This window comes from Tachyglossus aculeatus, chromosome 18, assembly GCF_015852505.1.
Source record: "Tachyglossus aculeatus isolate mTacAcu1 chromosome 18, mTacAcu1.pri, whole genome shotgun sequence".
NCBI classification, from domain to species: Eukaryota; Metazoa; Chordata; class Mammalia; order Monotremata; family Tachyglossidae; genus Tachyglossus; species Tachyglossus aculeatus.
The window spans coordinates 4,037,471-4,042,871 of record NC_052083.1 but is presented as its reverse complement, the minus strand read 5'-3'; the positions used below and the strand labels follow the sequence as shown (position 1 = coordinate 4,042,871).

At 43.9% G+C, this 5,401-nt stretch overlaps 1 non-coding gene across 1 annotated transcript; it reads left to right on the top strand.

The window, feature by feature from the left end:
- Window positions 1-4,767: 4,767 nt before the first annotated feature.
- Window positions 4,768-4,905, top strand: LOC119940528. Its single transcript, XR_005455001.1, has one exon. It is a non-coding gene; the product is annotated as a small nucleolar RNA SNORA7 (small nucleolar RNA).
- Window positions 4,906-5,401: the final 496 nt, after the last annotated feature.

Genomic DNA, 5,401 nt, shown 5'->3' with positions numbered 1-5,401 from the left:
GTCATTCAAAAAAAGTGAAAAAGTAGATGGAAAAGTCTTTGGTTCTTCATCCCAGATCATCAATCGTACTTATCGAGCAATTACTATGTGCAGAACATTGTGTTAAGCACTTGGAAGAGTACAATATTACAGAGTTGGTAGATATGTTCCTGGATTATGGTTAAACACTGCAAAGTGACTTGCCCTGGGACACACATCAAGCTGCTAGTAGAAGCAAGATCAGAACCCAGATCTCTTGACTTTCAGGAACTAAAAAGGTCTGGTTTCCAATTTTCCTTTTGGTAGCACAAACATTGAAATATCCAGGACCAAACATGCTTCCAGACTCTCTGGAAAGACTTTGCTTCTTAATAAATCTTGCCTAGAGGAGGTAGCCCTTCTCAGGCTGAGAACCATCTCAGCTCAACTCTTTACCCTAAAGGACCAACTGCTGGAGCTGGGCAGTTGGTCTTTTCAAGGAATTCCCTTTCAGCAGGCCATTTGATCTCTCTATATACCTTTCACCTGAGCAATACCAGCTGCCTGAAGGAGGATTGATCGATGATATTTGAGTATTTGGAGTGCAGGAATAGTGTTTTAACCAATAAAGTCATATTATGTGCTTACTAATAATAATAATGGTATTTGTTATGTGCTTACTATGTGCCAAACACTGTTCTAAGCACTGGAGTAGACACAAGATAAGCAGGTTGTCCCACGTGGGGCTCCCAGTCTTAATCCCCATTTTACAGAAGAGGTAACTGAGGCCCAGAGAAGTTACATGGCTTGCCCAAGGTCACACAGCAGACAAGCAGTGGAGTCAGGATTAGAACCCAAGACCTCTGACTCCCAAGCCTGGGCTCTTTCCACCAAACCGTGCTGCTTCTCTGCTATGTGCCAAACACTGGGGTAGAGATGAGATAATGTGTCTGTTTTATTGTACTCTCTTAAGCGCTTAGTACAGTGCTCTGTACAAAGTGTTCAATAGATGATCCACGGACTGACAAGCAATGTTTCTAACAAGTTTGTAATATCATTCTCTCCCAAGTGCTTAGTATAGTGCTCTACACAGTAAGTACTCAATAAATACAATTGATAGATCATGTAGTCTAGAGGAAAGAGCAACCAGGTTGCTGGGGGGGGGGCGTGTGTGTGTGTCTGTGTGAGAGAGATTTGGCTGTTCGACTTTGGACATCACAAGCACTTTGGGCTTCACTTTCCTCATCTGTGAAATAGGGGCATAATGCCTCCTCTCCCTCAGATTGCAAATTGAGAGTATGTTGCATAAAGACAAAAAGATTGGGTTATTTTTACGTCTGTCTCCAGATTTGGAGTATAAGCTCCTTTTAGGCAGAGAAAGCTGATGCTTCTCTGATCTTTCTGTTATAACTTCCTAAGTATTTAGGAAATGCTTCTAGACTGTGAGCCCGTTGTTGGGTAAGGATTCTCTATCTGTTGCCGAATTGTACTTTCGCAGCGCTTAATACAGACCTCTACACACAGTAAGCGTTCAATAAATACAATTGAATGAATACAATGTATTGCCCAATAAATACTATGATTTCTAAGACTATTACGAGATCTAAGAGGGCAAGGAATGTAGCTTGATTCAGATGCATTCTTCCAAGCAACTAGTACAGTGCCCTGCATAGAGAAGCAGAGAGGCTCAGTGTAAAGAGCACGGGCTTTGGAGTCAGAGATCATGGGTTCGAATCCCGGCTCTGCCACATGTCTGCTGTGTGACCTTGGGCAAGTCACTTAACTTCTCGGAGCCTCAGTTACCTCATCTGTAAAATGGGGAGGATGCTGTGAGCCCCACGCGGGACAACCTGATCACCTTGTTTCCCCCCCTGAGTGCTTAGAACAGTGCTTTGCACATAGTAAGTGCTTAATAAATGCCATCATTATTATTATTAGTTGAAAGGAGCTCAAAAAATACTATAAAAGCATGTATGTTTCCTTAAACAGGCCACAAACCCTCATTTCATACCTCACTTCTGGCCCATTCAGAAGCGGCTCAAAGCCCTTACTCTGGACATGTCTTCCTCAGGGATCAGACCCACTCCCTTCCTCTGCAGGTTTTTAAAAGCAGTGAGTGAGGACCATTATAATGCTGTGGATTTGCAATGTAGGTGATGCAAAGCCCTTCAGTGGCTGGTCCTGTTAATGACTCTATCAGCTAGTTCACATTCTCTAATCATCTCCCTGTGGCACATGCACGGGGATTTAAAAAAAAAAAAGAAAAAGAAAAGGAAAAAACCCTTTTTCCTTTGCAAAAATAAAGGTGAGGCCACTTACTTTTAAGATCAAAAACAGAGCGTGAGCTCCTCCTGCTGTCCACAGAGAAGATAAATTGCATTGATCTTTGCCAGCTCTTGAGGTTGAATCATTCAATCGTATTTATTAAGCACTTACTATGTGCAGAGCACTGTTCTAAGCGCTGGGGAGGTTACAAAGCGATCAGCTTGTCCCACATGGGGCTCACAGTCTTAATCCCCATTTTACAGTTGAGGGAACTGAGGCCCAGAGAAGTTAAGTGACTTGCCCAAAGTCACACAGCTGACCCTGAGCACTTACTGCGTGCAGAGCACTGTACTAACCGCTCGGGAAGACACATTCAGAATGCCAGGGCTAATGTGGAGTGAGACTTGTACTAAGCGTTCGGGAAGACACATTCAGAATCTCGGGGCTAATGTGGAGTGAGACTTACAAAGGTCATCTAATACAACCCCCTGACTCTGGGGAGATGAGAACCTGTTCTGGTTTTCAACAGTGCTGGGCTCATAGCAAGCACTTAACAAATACAATCATCATAAAGGACAACAGAGATGATCATACAGCCAACTCCGACCTAACTGCCATAACCCCATCTGCAATTTATTTTCGTTTCAGCCTCCCGCTCTAGGCTGTAAGCTCCTTGTAGTCAGGAATCGTGTCTACCCATTCTATTGTATTAATAATAATAATAATGGCATTTGTTAAGCACTTACTATGTGCAAAGCACTGTTCTAAGCGCTGGGGAGGTTACAAGTGATCAAGTTGTCCCACGGGGGGCTCACAGTTTTCATCCCCATCTTACAGATGAGGGAACTGAGGCACAGAGAAGTTAAGTGATTTGCCCAAAGTCACACAGCTCACAACTGGCCGAGCTGGGATTTGAACCCATGTCCTCTGACTCCAAAGCCCATGCTCTTTCCATTGAGCCATGCTGCTTCTCTAGTATTATAGTATTAAAATATTATACTTTACCAAACACAATACCGCAGTCTGAGCATGGTAAGTAATCAATAAGTAGATTGACTTTCACAGCCAGGAGATTTTTTTCCTTGTATCTCATTACATGCTTCGATTACTTCTTCTGAAAAGTGAGGAACATGATGTCTTCCTGTCCTTATTTCAGCAATACTGAGATCATAGCAATGAAGCAGTATGGTCTAGTGGAAAGAGCACAGGCCTGGGAATCAGAAGCAACTGGATCTAATCCCAGCTCTGCCACTTGTCTGCTGTGTGATCCTGGGCAAGTCTTTCACTTGCCTGGGCTTTCAGGTCTCCTGTTCCCCATCTAGACTGTGAGCCCCATGTGGGACAGGGACTACGTCAGCCTAATTAACTTGTATCTACTTCAGCACTTGGAACAGTGTTTGACACAACCATTCAATCATATTTATCGATCACATACTGTGTGCAAAGCACTGTACTAAGCACTTATAGTGTTTAACAAATACCTTTAAAAACCCCCCAAACCTCCCAGCTGATTGTGTGGAAAAAGTGTGAAAATTATTCTCCAATATTCTATACTAATTCTTGACCCCACCCTTTACAAAACTGTTTCTATTTTGTTTACTATCTCATATTCATTAGGCCCTGCTGCCTCCATTGACCTCTGACAATCATGCCCCACCCAGAGAGCACACACACTTATTGGCCTGTCATTAAATACAGTTGAGGGTCAAATGAAAACAAAACTTTTTCTTTTCATACTGCAAGCAATTGGCAGCGGGATTAGAACCCAGATCCTCTGACTCTTAGTCCCAAGCTCTTTCCACTAGGCCGTGCAGTTCTCAAGAGACTCCCACCCCAAGTCCTGATTTGACCCAAGTCTTCTTCATTCTGTGCTATCCATTAAGCCATGTTTCCCTAGTATTTCCTTCTCTCTACTTTAAAGGGTGCTTTGTAGAATGTACCTGAACCAGGTAGAAAAGTCTTCCCGAGAGGATAAAACTTGGATGACACAGGGTGAAATCCCAAGAGATGGCAGTTTTCTCTCTGAAACTGGGTCAGAGCAGACTGGATAGATTTCCACAGTGTGCAGCTAAGGGGTGAGGCTTCAAGGAGGCAGGGCTTGGCTACTTCTCCCCCCATTCACCCACTTATTGTCTCTTTCCCACTCAATTTTTTAAAAATGATAGTTAAGTGCTAAGCGCCAGGCACTTTACTACTAATAATAATGACGGTACTAAGCACTTACTACTAATAATAATGATAGTACTAAGCACTGAGGTAGGTACAAAATAATCAGGTTAGACACAGTCCATGTCTCACATGGGCTCACAATCTTAATCCCCATTTGACAGATGCACAGAGGTGCACTGAGAAGTGACTCGCCCAACTTCACACAGCTTACAAGAGGCAGAGACAGAATTAGAACCCAGGCCCTTTGACTTCCAGTCTATTAAACGCTAGCCTGTTCTTCTGCAATGGCTACAAGATCTCTGTGGTTTGGGTTCTTGTCTCCCAACCATATTGTACTCTCTCTAGCACTTCATATAGTGCTCCGACACAATACATCCCCTCTCAGGGTTGCACCTGGAGAGTTTCCAGTACTCTACCAGTCTCGGCTAGGGGAAGGAGAGTCAAGCAGAGGCATACCCATTCCACTCCTAGCTCAGGCAGTGGCTAGCGAGTGGAAGGCAATCTGCTATAAGTCAAAACTCACCCGTGCTGGGCAACAGCAGCATGGGAGAGAGTTGAGGGTGGAGACTTTAGTTTACAGCGTGGAAGGAGGCAATGTTAAGCCAATTCCGTATTTTTACCAAGAAAACTCTCTGGATAATAATAATAATAATAGCATTTATTAAGCACTTACTGTGTGCAAAGCACTGTTCTAAGCACTGGAGAGGTTACAAGGTGATCAGGTTGTCCCACGGGAGGACTCACAGTCTTAATCCCCATTTTACAGATGAGGGAACTGAAGCCCAGAGGAGTGAAGTGACTTGCCCAAAGTCACACAGCTGGCAATTGGTGGAACTAGGATTTGAACCCATGACCTCGGACTCCAAAGCCCATGCTCTTTCCACTGAGCCACGCTGCTTCTCATACACTACCAGAATGATTGCAGATGGAGAGCAGGACGTCCTGGGAGAGATTTGCCCATGGTGTAGCTTTGGGTCGGAAATGACTCCACAGCATAAGACATAGTCTT